General features: G+C 42.3%; 2 pseudogenes; one reads left to right on the forward strand and one right to left on the reverse strand.

Annotated features, from left to right (window-relative positions):
• The first annotated feature begins 1,243 nt into the window (after nt 1–1,243).
• On the forward strand, nt 1,244–22,569 carry LOC122121467 (annotated as a pseudogene).
• LOC122121406 lies at nt 2,771–4,226 on the reverse strand (annotated as a pseudogene).
• Nucleotides 22,570–26,149: the final 3,580 nt, after the last annotated feature.

The raw sequence follows: 26,149 nt of genomic DNA on the forward strand, positions 1-26,149 counted from the left end.
TGATTTCTTTTAACTTTTGAAAGCATATTTACATAATGGGATTTTGTTTTTTGTTTGCTTTTACTTTTATGCATTTCTTTCTTTGGTGAAACTGTGGTTTGAATTCAAAGCCATGTTGCTAATCATGTACTCTACTACCTACATCACACCCCAATGGCATCTTGCTTTTAAATATATAATTTTGGATAGTGTCTCATGTTTGTTTCTGGGCTGGCCTTGGACCATCATCATCCTTCCTATGGCTTCTTATGTAGCTGGGATTACAGCTGTAATACAAAACAGTGCCTACTTGTTTCTTGTTTATTTTCTTTTTCTTTTTCTTTTTTTCTTTTTGTCAGTCACAGAGCTTGAACTCTAGGCCTGGTTGCTGTCCCTGAGCTCTTCAGCTCTAGGCAAGTGCTTGATCCACAGCTCCACTTCAGATTTTCTGGTCATTAATTGGAGATAAGAGTCTCATGAACTTTCCTGCCCAGGCTGGCCTTTGAGCCACAATCTGCAGATCTCAGCCCTGGGTAGCTAGGATTACAGGCTTGAGCCACTTGTGCCCACCTAGTGCCTACTTGTTGAGAGCGGGTATCAGTAACATTTTCCTGGTAGCCTCAAACCTCAATTCTCTAGGCTTAAGCCCGAGATTACAGGCATTACTTGTCTGGTATAAAGTCTGTATGAAGTATGGTACTGGGTTTCTACAAAGTAATGTTTCTGTTGCTTATGACTTTTACTTTGCATGGATCAGTGTTTCTTGATTCTTTATATGCTTTGACTTTCATTGTGTGATGATGAAAATCAGACTTTCTCTGGGAATCAGTCACTCACATAGACTATTTCCTTATAGGCATCCAGCTTCTGATGTGACACCTTCAAAGGTGACACAAAACATTTGTGGAAGATTTCATTTATTCTACTTGTCAGGCTGAAGGACTTATATATCTCATCTGATACCTTTTCCTCTGTTCCCTAGAGGGAACAGAGACTGATCCTTGCCCATCTTTCGGAAGCCTTCCTTCCAAATTCCTCCTGGTGGACCAGATGGAATTCTTGATCCCTTGTTTTTGTGGAGCAGGTTCCTTCAGCTCCAATTGACTAACTTGTGTTGGTATCTAAGAGATCAGGTCAAGTCATGGTGTCACACAGAGCTCACAAACAGGAGTGGCTGTGGAAGTCCATATAACCAGGCAAGGTGCTCTCTGATAGGTGCTCAACTGGTTTTCCCAGGGCAGTAGCTCCTTAGGGCCTCGGAACCATGGCTTTGCTGTTGTTGGTTCTGCTAGGAGGACTGTCTACTTTTTCCCTGGGGGTCTTTGTCTGGGTGGTGGCTCAGCACTTCCTGAAGGTGAAAACCTCACCTGGCATCAGCTTCTGCACTGTTTGGTGCTTTATTTGTTGGCATGGGTAAGTTAGCCCTCATGAATGAATATTACTCTCTACATAGCCCCTGCTTCCTTGTTTATATTACTGTGTTATCAGATACACCGACAGAAATTACTATCCTGTTGTATGTTGTTGTTCCTTCTCTCTCTCTCCTCCCATGTTTCCTTCAGTTCTTTACTTCCTCCCAGTTTTCCTCCCTCTCTCTTTCTTTCCCCTTTCTTCCATTTTTCTATTCCTTTCTCCTTCCTTTCTGTTCTCCTTCCTTCTTTGTTTTCTTCCTGCTTTCTTTCTGTCCCTTCTTTCCCGGTTTCTTCTTCTTTTCTACCCTTTTAAACTTCCTACCTATATTTATTTAGTTTTACATAGTTACCAAGTGCCAACTACCAGGAGCTTTTCCAAGGTCCAAAAACAATTTCAGAAGACAATTCCCATTGATAATCTGTCGTGGGCAAGTATGAGGGTGCAGGTGGGGCTGCAGCCAATGTTCAAGGTCTGTTGGGCAGTCCTGTGGTGTCTCCCACCAACGGTGCCATTTTGGGCTATTTGCTTAATTTCTCTGTCTCAGGTTCATCTATGAAATGGATTAAGAGTATCTGTGGTATCAATTTGGTAAAAGCAGTAGATGACAATGTCCTAGAGTTAATATTTGGTGAAAGAATATGTTCCCTCGTGGTGAGACCTTTTTTTAAGGCAAAATAATTTTTATTTCTTTAATAGCTATATATTTACAACCATAAAAATTTTCATGCATTATGTAACTATAAGATACTGCACTAAGCACATTTATTAAAATGTAAAAATATTAAGAAAATTGAATTCAATGACTTATAAAGACATTAGTGTCTGACCAGAAAATAATTAATTTACTATTAGCCCAAGATTTTACCATAATTATGAACAGAATAGTCATGAACACCATCATTTTCTTTAAAACTATTTGAATTAGAATCTCATATGGGGACAAGAGACTTTACACTGAATTGATATCTGAAAGGGAGTTTTCAAGTCAAGATTCATTGTGGTTCACAGTATAAAGATGTATTTTAATGAGGGATACATGATAGATAGCTAGCAAAAGAAATATGTGGGCACAAGGTGGTAAATTGCCAAATGAGCATGCACTAAATCCAGACAACTTGCATGATAAATCCTTGATTATTGCCTGCTTTTCTATCCACAATTTTTTTTTTGGGTCCAGTCACGGGGCTTGTACTCTGGGCCTGGGCGCTGTCCCTCAGCTCTTCAGCTCAAGGCTAGTGCTCTACCACTTGAGCCACAGCACGACTTCTGGCTTTTTTCTTTTTGCTTATGTGGTGCTGAGGAATTGAACCCAGGGCCTCAGGCATGCAAGGCGAGCGCTCTACCACTGAGCCACCTTCCCAGCCCATGCCCACTTTTCTAGAATGGTCAGGTTATCAGAGTTCAGTGAGCTTTATGATTATCTCCAAACCATTCTCTTCATGGTCATTTAAGCTCTGTCTCAACAGCTGCGTATGCTGCCAAGCAGCATCACCATCTCCTTTGCTAAACTCTGCTTCCAAAATAACTTCAGTGGCACCAGAAAAATCTTTATACAACTGAAGATTTTTATCGCCTGTCAGGGCTATGTGTGTAGTATCAGATCACAACTTCCACCTTATTGTTCCAGTCTCAAAGGTTTGACTACTTGCTCTGATGGAAATGCTATCTACTTTTAGGCCAACTGAACCACACTCAAACGTCCAGGAAATATAAGCAGAAGATAATCCTTCCTTTCGAGCCAAATATACCATGTTCCAGTCTGTTTCAACTTTTCTGAATATGGATTCCATTTTCCACAGACCATTCTCCCATCCAGAAATGGTTTGGTTGTTATTTGAAACTCAAACATAATGATTTTTCACCATATTGTAGCAAAGGTGGAAATGTTTAGATATCTTCTCATTTTCAGAAGGAATGAAACAGGGTTTCCTTTCTCTCTAGACCCATTTCTCCTCAGGCCACTCTCCTAGCCACTGATTCAGATATTCTTCCACCCAGCTCCCCAGGCTTAGGGGTTTTGGGGGATATAAATTCAACAAACTCTACGATTATCCTCTGGAGAAGTTCTTTTTTTTTTTTTTTGGGTCCGGTCGTGGGGCCTGAACTCTGGGCCTGGGCGCTGTCCCTCAGCTCTTCAGCTCAAGGCTAGCACTCTACCACTTGAGCCACCGCACCATTTCCGGCTTTTTTTCTTTTTGCTTATGTGGTGCTGAGGAATTGAACCCAGGGCCTCATGCATGCAAGGCAAGCGCTCTACCACTGAGCCACCTTCCCAGCCTGGAGAAATTCTTTTCTTCTATTTTCTGACAAAGATAGTTGTCTGTGCTTATTAATCCCATTAACAGTTTCTTGAAGTAGGTCTTCACTTCTCCTAGAGATTATCTCTTCCTGTCAGCTATCTGTATAATCCCAAACGTAGCGAGCTTCAAAACCGAAAGCTCAGCAGCACAGTGTTAGGCAATTGGCCCACTTGTCACATTGTCCACATCTTGTTTCCAAAAGTTTCTCAGGGTTGTTTTTTCTTGGAAACTGATTGCTGAACTGGCATGTGTCACAGTAATGATCTTCTACATTGTTTGCATCCCACTTCAGCTCATCATCATTGGGCAATAGTTTCTGTCTAAACCTAGTTTCTCCACCACATTTGCTGCCAAGATGTTATTTACCCAGTGAAAAAATCCCTCTTTAAACCAATGTCGAAGCTCCAGCAAAAGGAAATCTTCATTACTGATATTAGAGCCTTTATCTAACTTTCTAGCTCTGGATAGCTTTTCTTGCGATTTTCTTTTTAGTTCTTTGACTGGAATGCAACTCAATGCTTTCTCCTGGAGTGCAAGATTTTCTTTTTTTCCTTTTTTTTTTTTTTTTTGGGGGTCCAGTCGTGGGGCCTGAACTCTGGGCCTGGGCGCTGTTCCTTAGCTCTTCAGCTCAAGGCTAGTGCTGTATCACTTGAGCCACAGTGCCACTTCTGGCTTTTTTCTTTTTGCTTATGTGGTGCTGAGGAATCGAACCCAGGGCCTCATGCATGCAAGGCAAGCGCTCTACCACTGAGCCACCTTCCCAGCCCCTAGATGTGTATTTTTCTTATAGTCCTATCATCACAGTGAGCCTTGTGGTTGCATTGTCCCTTAGCCAATAGGCAAGTGAGTTGCTGTTTCTGAGAGCAAATCCAGGTGAATTTTCCATTAGGAATCTTATTTCCAACAGGGGAATATACTGGAGAAGCTTCGAATTTGCTCCATGTTCCAGTTCATCTAGTTGATGGAACACCTACTACCCATAAAGAAGGACCCTAAAGTGATGGTGACCAACCTGCGATTTGGGACAATCCCTGTGTGGTTATTCCAGCCCAAGACAGCATCACCCAGTCTTCGGAGAGGAATCATCTTCTATCATGGAGGAGGCTCAGTGCTGGGCAGCCTGGGTAAGGACCTTTCCTCTGGTGTGAGTTAGGAAAAGAAGGCCCTCACTAATCCTTCAGCCTTGCCAAACTGTGTTGAGGACTTGGGGAAGGGGTGAAGTGAAGTAGCATTGGAGTTTGGTGTAGGAGGTCAGATAGAGGCGGAGGGTCAGGACCATCCACAGAGTTAGTTGTAGGCTGTCTGGAAATGTTCTCTAAGCAATGGTATCCTAGTCCATGTGAGGCAGGGATGTGGCAGTGGGGCTGCCCAGGTCCTGGCTGTGACTGTTCTTCTCCTTCCCACTCGCAGCCTCAGTCCTGCTCGGAAAGTCATAGGAATACCAAGTGCATCAGTTTCCTTCATCTGTGCTGGACAACCATGGTGCTAGTCTGTGTTTTCTGGACCCCTGTTTTTTGAAAGTGGCACTTTTACCAAGCCTCAGGAACTCTTGTCACTGCAGTCCTTCCTGTGGACCTCTGTTGTGTCTCTGCATCATCTTGATGCAAGGTCACTTGCATCATCTTGAGCTTGCTGGGCTGCAAGCCCTCCACCTTTGTGCACTGCTGATGCACAGGACTGCTACCCTTGACTTCTGCCCTGGTTGATTTCTAAGCATCAGATGATGTTCTCATCCCTGACAAGGCATGACTGATGAGCCCTCACTCTACCTTCATATCTCTAATGGTCCTTCCAGTAGTGGCTTCTTCCAATATCTTACCTACAGAACTATCACTGTCCCGCTGAGGTCAGATCCTGCTCCTTAGTCTCTTTCCCTGACATCTGTCTTCCTGGTTACATGTGCTGTGGTACTTAATCTAATCTGAGATCATCTAAGTGTGCCACAGTGTGTTTCCTGCATACTGTTTCCCTTCCTTCACTAAGAGTGGGGGAATCAGAGAGCAGGGATGACGTCTGTTGTTTATTGCTGAATTCCCCAGTGTCTGTCCTATTGTTTTTGTTTTTAAATGTATATCAGTATGCTAATTATGGCATGCTTTGGTATTGATTTTGATTTGTCAACAGGATGTTAAATGCTATTTGTTTGGAAGACAGAGCATCTTATTATTATCACCTTACTAATATGCCTTGGGGCTGAGGTAGATGCCTAATTTGCCCCATTCCTGCCCTGTCTTAGTCTTCCAACTCCAGTAAGTACCCTCATCAATTCATTTTCAATAGTGGAATTACCTGGTGTGATTTAGAAAACCCTTGTGCCCAATCTCCACCCAGTTTGTGACTCAGTTGGTAGGGGCAGTCCAGGTTGTGGATGTCCAAAGACTTCCTATTGCCTCAGTGGGGTCAATAAAGACAGGGCCAGACTCAGTAGGAGGTATATGTCGCAGGCTCTGTGCTCAGCAGTATGTCAAGGTGCACTGTGCCACTAACATGAAAGGCTCTCCCACCTAGAACTTCAGATGAAGTCACTACTCATTAAAATGTCCCATTGTACATCGTTCATGTTTTAATCAGTATAAATATATAAAATTATTAGTGTTCCTGGGAATTCAATACAAATTCCTTCGTATTGGCTTTGCCCAGAGCTCTTATTGTGCCTAGACTTCAGTTATGAATTTGTAGAGGGCAAGTCCCAATGTTGACTTGAGGTTTTTTTTTTTTTGTCGGTCATGGGGCTTGAACTCTGGGCCTGGGCGCTGTCCCTCAGCCCTTCAGCTCAAGGTGAGCGCTCTACCACTTGAGCTACAGCGCCACTTCCAGTTTTCTGGTGGTTTATTGGAGATAGGAGTCTCACGGTCTCTCCTGCCCGGGCTGGCTTTGAACCGTGATCCTCAGATCTCAGCACCCTGAGTAGCTAGGATTACAGGCGTGAGCCACCAGCGCCTGGCTTGTTTTTTTTTTTTTTTTTTTTTTGGGTCCGGTCGTGGGGCCTGAACTCTGGGCCTGGGTGCTGTCCCTCAGCTCTTCAGCTCAAGGCTAGCGCTCTACCACTTGAGCCACAATGCCACTTCCGGCTTTTTTCTTTTTGCTTATGTGGTGCTGAGGAGTCGAACTCAGGGCCTCATGCATGCAAGGTAAGTGCTCCACCACTGAGCCACCTTCCCAGCCCTTGACTTCAGTTTTGACACTGAATGGCCTTTGTAAGGGTTTGCCCAGGTAGAACAGGTAAGGGTCATTTAAAAGGGGGAAAGTATAGTTACTGAGTGAGGATGTCAACCCCAGAGCCTCATTGGCTGTGTCATCTGTGGCACAGTGATGGGAATTTCTGGACCCTCCTTATGCATTTGGCTTGGTTTTTCTTGTGTTGCAGATTCTTACCACAACCACACAGGCCAGGGAGACAAACTCAGTGCTGATGGCAGTGGTGTAAGTGGCCCAGGAAAGCTTATATAAGAGATGGAGAAAGTAAGGGTGAGTCCTGAATGATTGTAGACCATATATTGTGGGTTTACATTGGAAGAGACATCCTATATTATTGTCACAGACACAGGAATCACACTGTCCCAAACAGGAAAGCCTGGAATTATGCCCATTATTATGGAGTGCAAAGATGAGAGGTCATAAATACTACATTGCATATCTTCAACTCTATCTGTCTGTTTAATTTTCATCAAGGTGTCAAATACCTTAGATAACAATATGCATGAGAACAGATTTATTTAAGCTCATGGATTCAGAGGGTCAGTCCATGGTCAGCTTGTTCCATTGCTGTGCGCCTGTGATGAATCAGAACATCAGTCAAGACAATGGGAAGACATGTAAAGTTCACTCATGGCAGCCAGGAAGCCAAGACAGGAATGGGAAAAGGAAACCTTTCAAACATACATCCCATTGACCTATTTCCTCCAGCTTGGCTTGAACATGACATTACTTCCATACTTCCATCACATTGACTCATTCCTTGGTGAAGTCAGAATAGTTGTTATCCAATTACATGTCAATGATTGAATTCACCACTGGTGCAACAAACACTGAACCCATGAGCCTTTTGGGGATACTTCATGTCCAAACCATAACAATCTATCTACCATGGGCATCAAGAGCATAGAGACATTTCATAAGACAGAAGGCACTTAGTCTTTGTCCAGGAGTAGTTTCTAAAGGCTTCATAATTCCAACATTGTTCTCAGGTTCTAATCTCATATCTCCTCTGAGACTCAAGGTAAATTATGAGCTGTGGTTCTCTGAAAACTGAAGAGGAAATTAAATGTGTCCATTGACTAATTGTACTGAGTATGCATCTCCATTTCCAAAGGGAAGAAATGAGACACAGAAGAGGTAATGGGATCAGAGGAAGACCAAAACACACACATTAAATCCTGTAGATTCATGTCTACCATTCAGGGCAAATGATGATGTTATGTGGTCTCTAAGAGTCTTACACAATACACCCTCTGTAGTCTTTCATGCTGCAGCCAACTCAGCCTCTCTTGTGCTGGCTCTGATCACTGTTTGCAGCTTTAGTGAGCAGACATTCTTCATTCATTGCATCATCAACTTGCTTGGATCTTCCTTGGAGGTTAGGTTTTATGCTCACACTTTCATCCATCAGTTTATGTCAGCAGTTGCCTGCAGGGACTCCAGTACTGCCATCATTGGCTAGATTCCCAAGCTTCCCTCTTATATCTAGATGTCAGTCTCCATCAAACCATAAGTCTTGCTATTGCAATCATTACCTCATGGATGATGAAGGTAGCTGGGCCCCTGGGTGCCACTGTTGCACTTTCCTCCTATTGCATGTATTGTGGACCACTGTGAAATGAACCTGAGACCGAATTTCCCAGGAGGCCCTATGCAAGTGAAAGTGTTTCAAATGTGTATAAACTTTTATAACTCAGAGCCTAAAAATTGTGTGGTCTGGCTACTTCCTGAAATGTCCTCAAGGCACCTGTTTTATTCTTCCTAAAAGACGTATTGATTTCATTATCTTTGATTATCTTTAGCAATCACATTTAACTTATTCATAATCTTCACTATACTAGTTTCTCTTTTTTAAAGCCAAAATGCACATTTTTTTCAGATTTTTCTCCTCTGCAATTTATTCCTCATTTTCACTATCAATCTGGATAACAGGACCCAGGGTGTCCTGTTAAGGGTGTCACAGCTTATATGGTGAACTACCTGAAATTTCTTTCTTCTTCTTTTTTTTTTGGGTCTGGTCGTGGGGCCTGAACTCTGGGCCTGGGTGCTGTCCCTCAGCTCTTCAGCTCAAGGCTAGCGCTCTACCTCTTGAGCCACAGTGCCACTTCTGGCTTTTTTTCTTTTTGCTTATGTGGTGCTGAGGCATGCAGGGCCTCAGGCATGCAAGGCAAGCGCTCTACCACTGAGCCACCTTCCCAGCCCCTGAAATTTCTTTCACCATGTGAATTAGTCGAAAAATTTCAAACTCAAAAGTCTCAAGGCATGGCCAAATATAGATAACTTCTTTGCCAGATATAACACAAATAACATTTAGTCCAGTTTCTAATAGAATCATGTTTCCATCTGAGACCTCACAAGCACAGTCATATGTCTACATTTTTATTGGCATTCTGCTCTTGAAATCTCCACCTAGCCTCTTGTTTCTTCCTTGTACTTCCAGCGTTCTGGGTCTTTACTCACACACATCTCCAAAATTTTCCAAATTCTATCCACAAAGTAGTTCCAAAGGCTTCATATAGCCATGTTTTGAGTTAGTCACAGCCCCTTCACTTTCTTTTTTTTTTTTTTTTTTTTATTGTAAAGCTACTATACAGAGGGTTACAGTTACATGAGTGAGGTTATGAGTACACTTCCTCTTGAACATTGTTACCCCCCTCCATTGTTTTCCCCCTACCATCCCCTCCCTCCCTCCCTTCCCCGAGGTTCTTTTTTTTTTTTTGATTGTGATTAAATGATTACATATTTTCAAAGTCACAAGTTCATTCTAATTTCCCTGGAGCAAATTGTCTACCACAGTCTGTAATATATAACAGTGTTCACATGTTATATACCATATTTGTGATCAGCAGCATGAGGATATTTAGTAGTGGTTCAACCAGATGAGCGGGAGTTCTTTGTTTCTTAAGTCCTGTTAGTTTTGTCGTATCACCTAACCTTTTGGATTTAGCATCCACTTATGAGGGAGACCATGTACCGTTTGTCTCTTCGTTCTTGGCTTACCTCGCTCAACATGATTCCTTCTAGCTCCATCCATTTCCCTGCAAATGCCATTATTTTGTCATTTCTAATGGCTGCATAATATTCCATTGTGTATAGATACCACAATTTTTGGATCCATTCATCTGTGGTGGGGCACCTAGGTTGTTTCCATATCCTAGCTATTGCGAACAGTGCTGCAATAAACATGGAGGTGCACGTGTCCTTGTATATTGGTTCCTGTTGTTCAGGGTAGATGCCTAGAAGTGGTATGACTGGGTCGTAAGGGAGGTCAATCTTTAGCTTTCTAAGGACCCTCCAGACTGCTTTCCAAAGTGGTTGTATAAGTGTACATTCCCACCAGCAGTGTAATAGGGTTCCTCTTTCTCCACATCCCCTCCAGCATTTGTCGTTGGCTGATTTGTGGATGTGGGACATTCTGACTGGGGTAAGGTGGTATCTCAGGGTTGTCTTTATTTGCATTTCCTTCACCACCAGGGATGATGAACATTTCCTCATGTGTTTCTTTGCCATTTTTATTTCTTCATTTGAGAAGTCCCTCTTTAGTTCCCTTGCCCATTTAGTAATTGGTTTGTTAGGTTTGGGAGGGATTAGTTTCTTGAGTTCCCTGTATATACAGGATGTTAACCCCTTGTCTGATATATTGCTGGTAAATATTTTTTCCCAATTAGTTGGTTGTCTTTCTAGCTTAGTTGCGATAGATTTAGCTGTGCAGAAGCTTTTTATTTTAAGGTAGTCCCATTTGTCGAGTCTCTCTCCAACTTGTTGTGACCCTGGGACTCTGTTCAGGAAGTTCCTTCCTGTGCCTATTAGTTCAAGTGTCTCTCCTACTCTGTCCTGCAGTAGTTTCAGAGATTCAGGTTTAATGTTAAGGTCTTTAATCCATTTTGAGTTGATGTTGGTGCATGGTGATAGGCTGGGGTCCACTTTTAGTTTTCTGCATGTGGCTGCCCAGTTTTCCCAGCACCAGCGGTTGAAGAGGCTGTGTTTCTTCCATTGTATGTCTTTGGCTCCTTTGTCGAATATCAGCTGGCTGTAGGCCTGTGGATTTATTTCTGGATCTTCTATTCTGTTCCATTGGTCTTCGGGTCTGTTTTTGTGCCAGTACCATGCTGTCTTTGTGATTATAGCTCTGTAGTAGAGTTTGAAGTTCGGCATGGATAGCCCTCCCATATTGTCTTTATCCCCTAGAATTGTTTTGGCTATTCTAGGTCTTTTGTTGTTCCATATAAATTTTTGGACTGTTTTCTGTATTTCAGTGATGTACGTCATTGGGATTTTAATAGGAATTGCATTGAATTTGTATATTAGTTTTGGAAGTATCACCATCTTTACTATATTAAGTCGGCCTATCCAGGAGCATGGGAGGTCTTTCCATTTCCTAGTGTCTTCTGCAATTTCTTTCTTTAACTGTTTATAGTTCTCATTAAATAGTTCTTTTACATCTTTGGTTAGGTTAATTCCTAAATATTTTATTTTTTGGGAGGTTATTGTGAATGGGGTTGCTCCCTTTATTTCCCTCTCTTCCTGTGCGTTATCAGTGTATAGGAAGGCAACTGATTTTTGTGGGTTTATTTTGTATCCTGCTATTTTGCCGAAGTGACTTATGATTTCTAAAAGTTTGGGGATGGAGTTTTTGGGATCGTGGAGGTATAGTATCATGTCGTCTGCAAAAAGGGATAGTTTCACTTCTTCTTTCCCTATGCGGATCCCTTTAATGTCTTTTTCTTGCCTTATTGCCCTGGCTAAGGGTTCTAGGACTATGTTGAAGAGGAGTGGAGACAGTGGACATCCTTGCCTTGTTCCTGTTTTTAGGAGGATTGGTTGTAGCTTTTCCCCATTAAGTATAATATTGGCTATTGGTCTGTCATAAATGGCTTTTATTGTTTTTAGAAATGTTCCTTCTATTCCTATTTTCTCCAGAGCTTTTAGCATGAATGAATGTTGAATTTTATCAAAGGCCTTTTCTGCATCTGTGGCGATAATCATGTGATTCTTGACCTTGGCTCTGTTGATATGCTGGATTACATTTATTGACTTACGTATGTTAAACCATCCCTGTGTCTCTGGGATGAAGCCTACCTGATCATAGTGTATTATTTTTTTTATGTGTTTCTGGATTCTGTTAGCTAGAATCTTGTTAAGGATCTTTGCATCTGTGTTCATCAAGGAGATTGGCCTGTAATTCTCCTTTTTGGTTGGGTCTTTGCCTGGTTTGGGGATGAGTGTGATATTGGCTTCGTAGAATGAGTTTGGGATAGCTCCCTCCTTCTCTGTTTCTCTGAAGAGCTTGAGGAGTATGGGTATTAGTTCTTCTTTAAAGGTCTTATAGAATTCTGCTGTGAATCCATCTGGTCCTGGGCTTTTTTTTGTTGGAAGACTTTTGATAGCTTCCTGTATCTCATTATAGGATATTGGCTTATTTAATTGGTTAACTTCTTCTTTGCTCAGTTTGGGTAACTTGTATTTCTCTAAAAATGCATCCATTTCCGCCAGATTTTCTTCCTTTAGAGAGTATAGCTTTTGAAAGTAGTCTGTTAGAATTGTTTGGATATCTTGGGTACGTGTTGTGATGTTTCCCGTGGCATCCCTAATCCTATTAATATGGGTTTCCTCTCTTCTTTTTTTAATTAATCTTGCCAACGGGCCATCAATTTTGTTTATTTTTTCAAAGAACCAGCTTTTTGTTTGGTTTATTTTGGTTATGGTTTTCTGATTTTCTAATTGGTTAATCTCTGCTCTCAATTTGGTTATCTGGCTTCGTCTAGTAGCTTTAGGTCCCATTTTTTCTTGTTTTTCTAGCTGTTTTAGTTGCAACATGAGATTATTTACTTGGTCTGTCTCCATTCTCTTGATGTGGGCACTGAGGGCAATAAATTTGCCCCTCAGGACTGCTTTTGCTGTGTCCCACAAGTTTCTTTGTGAGGTGTTTTCATTTTCATTGAGTTCTAGGAAATGCTTTATTTCTTCTCTGATCTCTTCTGTTACCCAGGCATTGTTAAGGAGTGTGCTGTTCAATTTCCATGTATTAGAGAAATTTCTGCGGTATGCTTTGTTATTGAGAGCTAGCTTGATTCCACTGTGGTCAGATAGGATACAGGGGATTATGTCGATCCCTTTGTATTTGCTTAAGTTCCTTGCAAGAACTATGATATGGTCTATTTTGGAGAAAGTTCCATGAGCTGCTGAGAAGAATGTGTACTGTGTTGTTTTAGGGTGAAATACTCGGTAGATGTCAGTTAATTCCGCTTGAAGTATGGCCTCACTTAATTCGGTAGCTTCTTTGCCAATCCTCTGGTTGGTAGACCTGTCCTTTGGTGAGAGTGGCGTGTTAAAGTCTCCTAGTATTATTGTATTGGGATCTATTTTATTCTGTAAGTTTGAGAGCATTTGTTTAACATATCTGGGTGCACCAATATTTGGGGCATATAAGTTGATGATGGTTATATCCTCCTCTTGGATTGTTCCCTTTATTAATATGTAGTGTCCGTCCTTGTCTTTCTGTACTGATTTTAATGAAAAGTTTATTTTGTCAGATATCAGGATAGCTACACCTGCTTTCTTACTGGGGGTATTTGATTGGTAGATCCTTTTCCACCCCTTCACTCTGAGTTTGTTTGTATGTTTGGCTGAGAGGTGGGTCTCCTGAAGGCAACAGATGGATGGGTCTTGTTTTCTGATCCAGTCCTCAGTTCGTTTTCTTTTAATTGGCGAATTCAGCCCATTTATATTAAGAGAAAGTATAGAGAGATGCATTGTTGTCCCTGCCATTCCGTTTTCCTAAGTTTTTCTTCTTTCCTTTCCTCCTGTGCTTGCTCAGTTAGACTTTGAGTAATGCCTGTTTGGGGCAGGTCCCAGTTCCTGGTTGCTTTCTTCAGGTTGTGTCCCCCCTCTTAGAATTCTTTGTAATGCTGGCTTAATGTTTATGCATTCATTTAGTTTTTCTTTGCTATTAAAAGTTTTCAGTTCTCCATCGAATGTGAATGCTAGCTTTGCCGGGTATATCAGTCTGGGTTGGCAGTTATTGGCTCTCAGGGCTCGTATGGTGCTTTCCCAGGTTTTTCTTGCATTCATTGTTTGTGTGGAGAGATCTGCAGTGATTCTAATTTTTTTCCCGTTGTAGTATAGCTCCTTCTTCATTTTTGCTGCATGCGGGATTGTTTCCTTATTATTCAGATCCATCATTGTTACTATTATGTGCCTAGAAGTGTTTCTCCTGGGATCTTGCTTGTTGGGTGTTCGATAAGCTTTTGTGATGTAGTTAAGATGGTCGTTTTTGAGGTGGGGAAAATTTTCATTGACTATCTTGTTAAATAGGTGTTGCATTCCCTTGCTCTGGAATTCCTCACCTTCGTCCACTCCGATTATGCGAAGGTTAAATTTTTTAGCATTATCTGCTTGCTCTTGAATTTCCCTTTGGTTTAATTTGAGTGATTTTTCCATATCTGTCACTTTTTGGTCCAGTTGGTATATTCTGTCTTCTGTATCTGACACTCTACCTTCCATTTCATTCACTCTGTTGACCGTGGCTTCTATTGTGGTTTGCATGGTGGAAATGGATCCCTTTATGGATTCAATGTTGGTTCTCAGAGTACTGATCTCACCTCTCAATGAGGTGAGATCAGTATGCATTACCTCTAATTTGGCGTTTATCTCACTTCTTACTGAGATTTGTGCAGCTTCTATTTTTGCATCCAATTTTTGTTTGATATCCTGTATATCTTTTGATAGTTCATCCTTGTGCTCTTTCAATTTCTGATCCATTTCTCGCTTTATTTCTTGAGTCATTGCCTCCAGCAACCCTTGGATGTAGTTTTTGTCTTCCATTCCTGCTTTGCTCCCACTGGGGCTCTCCCCTGCGTGGCTGCTGGCTTTTGAGGTGAGCTTGCTGTCCTGGGTGGTGGTAAACCTTGTGATTTTTCTCTGTGATTTTCGCATGGGGGTTCAGGAGACTGCTCTTCAATCTTGTTTTGGTGTGTCTGTCTTTGCTTGGTTGCTGATTCTGTATTGGTAGAGAGAGTCTGTGCCTGATCTGGATTCTGTTGGGAGCCTATTTCCAGCTGCTATTCACTTAGGATTCTCAGCTCTCTGCTGTAGCAATTCCCGCCTTTGGAAGGGTTGAGCAGCCTAGACTGCTTGTGTTTGCTCCTGCGGGTGCTCTTGGGAAGATCAGTTGCTCTGGATGCACTCTCCCAAATACTGGAGTCTGCTATGGGCTCCTGATGTGTTTTTGTTTGTTTGTTTTGGGCTGGTTGTGGGCTTGAACTCTAGGTTTGGGTGCTGTCCCTCAGCTCTTCAGCTCAGGGCTGGCACCCTACCATTTGAGCCACAGCCCCACTTCTGACCCTTTTTGCTTTGTTCAGGCACCGGTCCCCTGGCCTGGTTCCGGCCCCAGCCTGGAGCGCGCTCGTTAGGCCTGTGCTAATGTGTATACCACCTTGGTTATGCAGCCTGGAGGACACAGTTCAAATTTCTTCTACTGTTGGTAGTCTTGACCCAGGGGCACTGTTCCTGGCTTGAGCATTTAAGCTCCCTTCCAGGGGCGCTCTTGCTCTGGCCTGGCCAGCAGAGTGTGCTCCACCGGCTGGTGGAGCTCTCGAACAGTTCCCAGTTTTAGTGGGTCCTGTGGTCCGGGTGTTGGGGTAGGGAGTCTAGGTCAGGGTCTGGGGATTCCCTCCAGCTCTGGTCTCCCTTGATGGATTCCCTGTCCCCTGATGGGTACTCACCCTGTAGGTCGTCAGTTGTTGTTGCAGTCCGTCAGTTGTTGTTGCAGTCCGAGTTCAGTTGGGGTGGTTGCGGGCTGGGTTGGGCGGCCCCCCGCCGGGTCGTTGCGATTGCGATTGGGCGGGTGGTCTGCGGACAGGTCCCTTTGTGGCGCTGCTGGTGCCGGGCGGCTTTGGCGGGATGGAGCCTCTCCGCTCCGGTGGAGAGTGATGGGTGGGGTGGGATCCTCCTGGAGACTCCCGGCTGGTAGGTTTCTCTGTTCCTGGCGATCCACTGTTCTGCAATCCGGTACCTGGTGATCTGCAAGCAGCCCCCTGTGTCTCTGTGGCTCCGGCAGCCCCCGCTGGGCCGGCTGGCCGGCGGCTTGGCGCACTGCCGCGCGGCCAGTAAAGGTTGGGGGAGGGGTCTTCGCTCTTCTCTGTTCTGAAATTCTTCTTTTCCTCTCTTTCTTTTTTTGTTATTTTCCACCTCTGGTTTTTCTCTGAGTGTTCGTCTTTTTGTTGTTGTCGGTCTCTTGGGGAGATTAAAGGTTGGAACTCGAACTCTCTTTTTGGTTGGAGAGAGCTGTGGCGTTTCCCTACTGCCCCGTCGCCATCTTGGTCCCCCCTCAATTAAAAAAATTTTTAAAGGTACAAAAAAGAGTTATTTGATTTTTTTTTTGGGGGGGGTGGATGGGAAGATCCTGTATCTCCCTTGTATCCATAACCAGTCTCTTGGTGGAGTCTCTGGTCTGCTTATGGTGTTTGGATTTCCTGTGGCTTGATTGGTTTCTTAAGTCAGTTTGTTTGAGCAGGCAGAATAATGCTTTGCTTTACTTGGTCCCCCCTCCCCCTTCACTTTCCTGGTACTAATTGTCTCTGTTTGTTACACTTTTTCTTCACTGTGAAAAATACTTTAGGAAAAAAATCCTGAGAGGAGGAATTTATTTTGTCTCCTAGTTCAGAGATATAGTCCATGACCACTCTGCTTCATTGCTGTGAGTTGGGGTAAGACCAAATAAGGTGACAAGATCTGAGACAAATGGTTTAACCAGAGGAGAAAAAATAAAAGAGAGAGAGAGAGAGTGCAATTGAGAGGAAACCAGGGGAAAAATTCCCTTCAAAGTAGATTATCTTCCTTTAAGACCTGCCTCCAATCACCACCCAATGATGACAAGAGATTATGAACCCATCAGTGGGGAATTGTTTGATTAAGTCACATCTTGCAATATGGAATCATATCTTAAACATAGGACCCATCATCTGGGAACCAAGATTAAATAAATATGTCTTTTGAGGACATCTATGTGCAAAGTATAAAAGTGATTGAGGTACAATGGAATTTAGTTAATAAACCACATTCTTAGTACAGGCAGGGTTGGAGATGGTAGGATAGCAGTATTGATCATGAAAATTCTCATCCGGGTCTGGTTTGTTGTTGAAGTGATGATTCCTCATACTCATTGCAGTTAAAATATTTACCTATATACCTACCAAGTTTAAGCCAGGCAGGTATTGATGGAGAGTAAAGCTGAAACTCCAAGTCTGGTCTATGGGAAACAAATGGGACTTTGAGTGAATAAAGGGGCAGAGGGCCATGATATGTATAATTCCAGTTCTTCTACCAAGACATCACAAAACATTACCAGGAGAGGAGTCCGGAAGGAGATGGCAGAGGAGAAGCTGAAGACTAAACAAGCTGTCACATAGAAACTAGTTTTAGTGTTCCAGTGAAAAGTCCAAGGCTAGAGAGTCACACCAAGTGTATGATCATAGTACAGAGAGTTTGGCCAGAGAAGAAAAATCTAGGCAGCTTGGTTAAGGAGACAAATTGGAGCACTCACTAGTGTCTGCGGTGGCAGCAGTGGCTGCTGCTGCTGTGGCCACCATATCAACAGAAAGAGCCTGGAACAAAGGTACCAGAGCCGGTGTGTGAGTGGATTCTACTTACTGCCAACAAGAACTGATAAGGAGCAGAAATCTTTATCCAGCTGGCCACAGACAGTCATAGACTGTGGATGGCTCGGAAACCAAGGGTAAGGCATGAATATCCCCAAGCCATCCTCACGCCTTCTCACAGAACAGTGGTGGGAAGATAGCCCCTCCTCAACCACCAGAGAAGAACTTTGATACTGACAAAGATTGGTCCAGAGCAGCTAGTGCATTACTCAGGCCTTGGAAGAAGACAGTAGGAGCTATTCAACAGGTCAAAGGAACCTGACCTGAGGGGTTCAGCTATACCCAGAGGAAAGTTGCCCTACACAGGCAGAAGAAGCTTTGCCCACAGAGGAATCTTTCTTCACCTGGTAAACAGCCAGAGGCTATTCCTCCCCACTGCTGCTTAGGCAGAAGACCCAGCAGCCAGAGAGTAAACAAAACAAAACAAAACAAAACAATTGAAACCTAGTGAATGTAAATCCTGAGAATGGCTCTAGGGTGGGCTGTGTGAGTGTCTCAGGAGCTAGCCCCTCAGGGAAAAGCTATTGATTGCTGACAGGCCTCAACCCTACCCACAACCTAACCCCATCACAGCAACTCCAAATTAGAGGAAACAGCCTTCTCCCTGTTTTGTGATACTCAAAGCAGATTTCCCTCCCACTGAACTATTGTGGGAGGAGGGTCATAAAGTCCCTGGTAAGGCAGGGCTTTCTGTCTGCTTAAACAAACTGATTTAAGAAACCAATCAAGGCCCAGGAAAACCAAACACCATAGGAAAACCAGAGACTCCACCAAGAGACTGGTTATGGACACAGGGGAGACACAAGATCCCCACAAGAATCAAAGAAGAACAGCCCCCAGGAAAGTGGACAACATGGCAGGACCTACCAAAAACCTCACAGTCCTAACTCTCAATCTTAATGGACTTAACTCTCCAATGAAGTGACATAGATAGTCTAGTTGGATCAAAAAACAAGATCCTTCTATCTGCTGCCTTCAAGAGACATACCTTGCCCACAAAACAAACATATTCTGAAAGTGAAAGGCTGGAATAAAATCTACCAAGAAAACGGCCCCCATAAACAAGTCGGAGTTGCAATCCTAATATTAGATAAAATAGACTTCAAATTAAAATTAGCAAGAAGAGATCAGGAAGGTCACTACATACTAATTAAGGGATCTCTCCTTCAGCAGGATATTACAATTCTAAATATCTATTCACCAACAATGGGGCACCCAAATTTATCAAAGAAATACCACTTTCCCTAAAATCTCACATAGATTCAAAGACATTAATTTTTGGGAACTTCAACACACCACTATCTCCGTTGAAAAGATCAATCTGGCACAAACTCAACAGAGAAACCTCACATCTAAACAACTGCATACATCAACTGGACTTAACAGACATTTACCGAATATTTCATCCTACAGCATCAGAATACATGTTCTTCTCAACAGCACATGGAACATTCTCCAAAATAGACCATATTCTAGGTCACAAAGCAAATTTGTCCAAATTCAGAAATATTGAAATATATTCTGCATTCTCCCAGACCACAAGGGAATAAAATTAGAACTCAACACCAAAACCCACCAAAGAACATCCTGTAACACATGGAGACTAAACAACACACTCTTGAACCACCAGTGCGTCATGGAAAAGATTAGAATGGAAATTCAAATGTTCATGATATTTTACAAAAACAAACACACAAATTACCAGCTTCTCTGGGACACAGCAAATACAGTACTCAGAGGCAAGTTTATAGCTCTGAGTTCCTACATCAACAAATTGGAGAGATCTGAAGCCAACAATTTAACGAGGCACCTGAAGCTCCTTGAAAAAGAGCAACAAGCTAAACCCCAATCCAGTAGATGGAAACAAATAATTAAAATTAAATCAGAATTAAATGAATTAGATTCCAAAAAAAAAAAAACATAGAAAGAATCAACAGAATAAAGAGTTGCTTCTTCTAAAAAATTAACAAAATTGACAGACCCTTAGCAAATCTTATCAGAAAAAGAAGAGAACACACCCAAATAAATAAACTCAGAGATGAGAATGGAAACATCACCACAGAGACAACCAAGATTCAGAACATTATAAGGGAATACTTCTCAAACTTTATGCTAATAAGTTTGAGAATCTGGAAGAAATGGGTGACTTTCTAGCAAATATTGATATGCCCAAACTAAACCAAGATGATTTAAACCAATTTAACAGACCCATATCAAGTATCAAAATAGACCTCACACCCAAGAAAAGCCCAGGACCAGATGGATTTACACCTGAATTCTATAAGGCCTTCAAAGCAGAACTCACACCAATACTCCAACTCTTCAATGAAATTGAAAGTGAAAATTCACTACCAAACTCTTTCTATGAAGTCATTGTAACCCTCATCCCAAAACCAGGTCGGGACTCATGAAAGAAAGAGAACTATAGACCCATTTCTTTAATGAACATCAATGCAAAACTCAACAAAATTTTGGCCAATTGACTTCAACAACTCATCATATGTATACACACATGTGTGTATACATACTTCTACAAATACATGAAAAAAGCAAATGAGAGTCTGAGTCCCTGAATTCAAGCTCAGTACCAACACACACACACACACACACACACACACACACACACACACCCTTCTAGCTTTCAAATGAACCAGCAAAAGTTGAGTGAAAACTACAAGACAGGGACATAAAATGTTTTTCTTTGTTGTTGTTGTTTTTAATGTTCTATATATATATATATATATATATATTTTTTGTATTTTTTCCCCACTGTGGTTTATCCCCAGTTGTCACTGTATTTGATTTTGGTACCCTGGGTATTGTATATACGTCTATCTGATTTAGGGAAGGGAAGGGCAATAAAAAAATCGTGAGAGAAATGACAAAGGGAGAACCAATGCAATGGTGATACTCACTAGATCATATGTTGGAAATGATCTGGACAACTTGGGCGGGTTGGGGGGGAGGAAAAGTGGGAAAAATGAGAGATTAGGGAACAAGTTTGACAAGAAATGTACACACTACAGTTACTTATGTAACTGTAACCCCTATGTACATCACCTTGACAATAAAACTAAAATTTAAATTAAAAAAAGGAAAAATATTACCAGGATACAGTTTGCAGAAGGAAGAGAGAGAAGTGAAAACCTTTCTATTATACTCTGCCTGACCTGCTGAACTCATCATCCTGGTAGCCTGCAAGATGGGTATGGTATAGCAGTGTGAGTCAAAGAAGTTACGTAGCATCTCTTGTCTCTGTAAGAAGAATGAGGAGAACAACATTTATCTAGAATTTTGTGACTTACACTTTCTTGGCTGCCTTGCTATCTGATCTTCCATCATTGAAACTTAAATCTCCAAAAGTCTTAGAGACAATGAAGATCCCGTGGAAAGAGTGCACAAAAAGGTATGCAGAAATAACTACATTTGTTTGTTATATGGAATTTCTCGAGTAATATCATGCCAGATAGTTGCAGAGATGTGTCTTTTCTCTGGTCCATTCATTATTCAGGAGACCAGAGGGCTACTTTGAGCAGCCACTGAGTGTGGCTTAAATACAAGATTTTCTTCAACTCTCCCTTTTCCTCTCTTTCTTCCCTTTTCCTCGCCTCTGCTCCTTCTACTTCTCTCCTCTCCTCTCTTCTGTCCTCTCCTCAGATTCTCTGCTAAACATAACTTTGCCTTGATCTCTTTACCTTAATTGAATCATACTGCTATATTCTACCTAGTTTTGTGGACACTGTGGTTCGATGGTTTCAGCCGATGATGCAGAGAATAACAAGAAAGCTTGAATTTCTCTCACTTTCTTCTTTAAATGGTGTCACTCGAATGTTTCATGATCTCTAGGTGTAAGAACTAGAAATGTAGAGATCAGGCCTCTCTGCCACTTTCTTCACACCTCATTGGTGTCCTAAGGACCAGATTTAGCTGTCTTTCTCATCCTCTAACATTCTTATTTTTCTGCTTCCAAAGCAAATATCATTGTATTTGAAAAATCTTGTGGGGGCTTTATTCATCTATAGAAGCAGAACATGGGATTGGTTGGAGATTGTTGGCTACTCTAATTATAGACAGATTGTTCACATCCACACAGAAAAAATGGAGATAAGAATCCTTAGTTGTTGGTCACAAACTCAGGATTTGATCAGGTATGACTCATGCATGTGGTGGGGAGGGGTGTAGAAGACAGGATTCAAGGGGCTTTCATTGACCTCTGGACTCACCTATGTACCTTTCCTCCCTAGATACCACAAGTATCCTGACTACCATTATCCCATCACTTTCTGTGATTGCCTGAATGCCTCCATCCACTTCCTGAAGTCACTGAAATTCTATGGGGTGGACCCTTCTCGGGTTGTGTTCTGTGGAGACAGCAGTGGAGGTACCATAGTGGCCAGCATGACCCAGACTTTGATTGGCAGACCAGATCTTCCCCGGATCCAAGCTCAGATCCTGATTTATCCATGTGTGCAGTTTATAAATTTACAGTTATCTGTAAATTTCAGCAGAGCAAAAATATTCCATTGCTCACCAGAAATTTGATGTTGATGATTATGTGTAAATATCTGGCCATTGACCTGTCTTGGAAAGATGCTCTATTGACTGGTGCTTGTATTCCTGTGGATGTTTGGGAGAAGTACAGGAAGTGGCTGAGCTCTGACAGCCTTCCTGAAAGGTTCAGGAAGAAAGACAAACAGCAACCCGAATTTCCTGCACCTTTTAATGAGGCTGCCTATCTGGAAACCAAACACATTTTTGATATAGAAAACTTCCCCCTTCTAGCAGATGACAATATCTTTGCTCAGACTCCTGAAGCCTTCATCGTGACCTGTGAGTGGGACATCCTCTGAGATGATGGCCTGCTGTACAAAAAGCGCCTGGAAGACCAGGGAGTCCCTGTGACCTGGCACCACGTGGAGGATGGTTTTCATGGATGCATAAATTTCTTTGATAAGATTTTCTCTTTCCCCTGCTCCTGGAACATTATGAATGCTGTTGTCAGTTACATAAAGGACATATGAAGATCTAATAATTCAGCTTATACATAGTACACTTTCCTAGGTTTCGTTAGGCCCTAGATTCAGTTCTGAGAATTACAAATAAAAGAACAAAGTGAAAAAAAGTAAACAAAAAAGCTGGAAGCATGGGCCAGTGGTAAATCACCTGCCTAGCAAATGCAAGGCTGAGTTCAAACAGGAGTGCCAAACAACAAACAAAACAAGTAACAGACAATCCCCCAAAAGACATAGAAACTCCCCCACCCACCTAGAAACTAAGGCTATTTGGTAGTAACACTCTGAATTAGGAGAAACTAAGCATGATATCTGCCACCACGTTGCTCTTTACTGAGATCTGTGTTTCAAAGGAGATGCTGTATCCCAGCATAGTCCCGGTGGGAAGAAAGACTAAAGAGGGAGAAATGAAGTTCTTCTGGGTTTGCATTCAAGAAACACAGACTTTCTTTTTCCTTCAAGTATCAACAGCACCCATAGTTGTATTTGGCAACACTCTACCATTCTCATTGAGAGAATGCAAGAAAATGGAGAACATGCCACTAGTATTTCCTTGAAAACCCCTAGATCTATGCAGAAGTGATCATAATGCCAATGAAGAGAATCCCTATTCTTGAGGATGGAGCTCTACTGTGGATACAACCCATGGGAGTGGGGGTCATCATTATTCCCACCATCAAGGTCAGACTCCAAAGCCCAATTCACTTTGGCTCCAGCTGACCTGAGAGACAGATTTGTAAAAAATTTTCTCCTTGATCTGGTTACCCTTAGACAGCAGGATCACATGGGGCTTTGTAAGAAAAAGACACCAAGGAAGAGTCAAAAAGGGAAAGAAAGGAAGATCAGGATGAATTCTAATGAGCTTAAAACTTTGTCTAATTCAAGCCATGAATCAGAATTCCTGCAGTAGATCTCACTACCAAGAGTCAAGTTTTCAGGGCCAAGGCTTCCACAGAAGGCTATGAAGTCTAGAAGGCTATGAAGGTACATCCCTTAGGGAGTCAGGTGCAGCCTGCTTTCTCAAGTGAGCCTCTGTGTCCTGCAGGTGGTCACAGAGCACCTAGTGCTTGTATCTCCTGTGTGGTTCTCTGTTTACAGGGAAAGGACAGGAACCTTGATCTTGCATGCTGGGGCAGCCACAGTAGTGTTTGCATGGTCCATCTGCAAGATGGGACCTTGTTGCCTTGTGGTCCTGATGCAGGGAAGTGATGAAGCTGGAAAATTTTGTGTAACCATTGTCTCTGGGTGCCAATACTGTGTTTGTCACACTTTTCATTCCTGTATTAAATACTTGAAGAACGACTTAAGGGAGGAAGCATTGATTTGGGTTCACCATGGTAGAGTGTATCTTATAAAGCTGCTTACAATCAAGAAGCCAAGAGAGAGAGAGAGAGTCTGCTCCCACTGGCTTTCTCTTTTTTCTCTTTTCTTCTACCTAGGTCACCAGTCCAAGGGATAATGCCTCACACATTGAGTATAGGTCTTACTCTCTCAGTTACTTCTCTCTGGGAACATTGTCACAAATGTATTTAGAGATGGGAGTTTCTCATCTCTTGAGGATCATTCAATTCAGTTAATAACCAGAATAGTAAGTGTGCATGTCTGTAATGCTAGCAGTCAGGAGTGTATCCTGTAGGACTGTGATTTCAAGGCCATCCTGGGCTATACAGTAAAACCCTGTTTGAAGAAAACAAAACATAAAATAAAGATGATGATGATGATGATGATTGTCTTATGGTTTACTGTCCCAGGAGAGGGAAAATGTGGGAGAATGAGGAGGGAGTGACATTGTCCAAGAAGCAGTGTAGTCGTAACCTGACTCTGGAGTTGTAACCCCTTTATATAACTACTTAATAATAAGACTAAGAAAGAAAAGAACTTAAACAAAGAGAAAAAAGATTTATCATCCCAATCTGGACATTGTGGCTCATACCAGTAATCCTAGCTAGTGAGGAAGTTGAAATCAGATGGATTGAGATTCAAGGCCAGACTTGGAGAAAAAAAAAATTCCGAGCTCCCATGTCAACCAATAATGAGTATAGTTGTTACCTGTGGTTTACATCAGAAGTGTAAATAAGAGGACTGGAAGATCATAGTCAAGGCTGGTCTTCACAGAAAGCAAGACCCTATTAGAAAAAGAATGCAATAAAAAAGACCTGGAGGCATAGTTCAAGAGGTACTGAGCTGGCCTAACAAATTCCAACCTTTTAGCTCCACCCCAGTACCACAAAGAAACAAAGAACAAACAAATTCACTTCTTTTTTAAAAGAATATTTCATTGTTATTATAAAGGTAATGTACCTTTATAATAACAATGAGGGGTTACAGTAACATAAAAACTCACTTATTAATGTAGTAAATGTTTCTACAGGCATATTGGCTCCTTATGTGATGGGCAACGATGCGCACAGGGAATTGGATTGGGCTCTGTGGAAGGCAAAAATTCACTGTAATTAGTGGTTTGTGCAGCAATAGCTTTGATGTAAGAAGGTGCTAAATTTTTTCTTCCCATGAAACCTGTGTACCACAAATTTGATAGCTTGACATAATACATGCCTATTATATGACTAAGAGCATGGCCATAGCTTAGCAGGATTCTGATTTATGTTCCTACTGGGATACCATGTAGGGAATGACTTCAATCCAACCTTAGTCAGGATGTTTGGCAGCATACAGTTCCTTCAGGGTTGAAGATTGAGAGCACGAGTTTCTTGCTTACTGTTGGTCGACCATCATGACCGTCACCTTCCATGTGATTTTCTGCTAAGGGCTGATCCTCTCCTTAAATCGAAGGAGAAAGACAATCTGGGGCAAGGCAGCCACTGGACTCTAGTATGATAGAATACCAGACACAGAATCATATGCATGTTGTCCTGCTTTCACCATTCTCAAGCAAGTCATGGGTCTTTCTTAGATAAAGGCATCACACAAAGAGGGGAATAGTTGTCCAACCCTAGATCTACTGTACACACATGCCACACCAGAATGTGATGGGAAAACAGTCAAGCCTAGTTGTCAGCTTATAAATCATAGGATACTCTTCACCCATTGCTTTCTTCTTTAGAGCTGGTAACAGCTACTTGCCCCAGAGAGCTTCAATCATCTTATCATCTGGATTATCTGCCCACTTCTACCATGGCAGCTCCATTTAGCCAGGCCAAGGGTGTTCCTCTGCACATTTCTGGATTCTCTTCCCAGTACATCTTTATAACACATTCTCTTCCTTCCTGTCAAAATGACACAACACACCACCACATCAGCAATCTGCTTTCTGCTCTTGAAGCACTATAAAGGGGAAAAGTTACATAACAAGCCTTCTTGGGGGGTTGGGAAGGTGGCTCAGTGGTAGAGCGCTTGCCTTGCATGCATGAGGCCCTGGGTTCGATTCCTCAGCACCACATAAGCAAAAAGAAAAAAGCCGGAAGTGGCACTGTGGCTCAAGTGGTAGAGTGCTAGCCTTGAGCTGAAGAGCTGAGGGACAGCACCCAGACCCAGAATTCAGGCCCCACGACCGGACCCCCCCCCCCCCCCCCAAAAAAAAAGCCTTCTTGGAAGTATTTTCATTCCAGGATATGACTAAGTCTTAAAT

Source organism: Dipodomys spectabilis, unplaced genomic scaffold (assembly GCF_019054845.1).
Source record: "Dipodomys spectabilis isolate Male_0828 unplaced genomic scaffold, ASM1905484v1 ptg000188l, whole genome shotgun sequence".
Lineage (NCBI taxonomy): Eukaryota > Metazoa > Chordata > Mammalia > Rodentia > Heteromyidae > Dipodomys > Dipodomys spectabilis.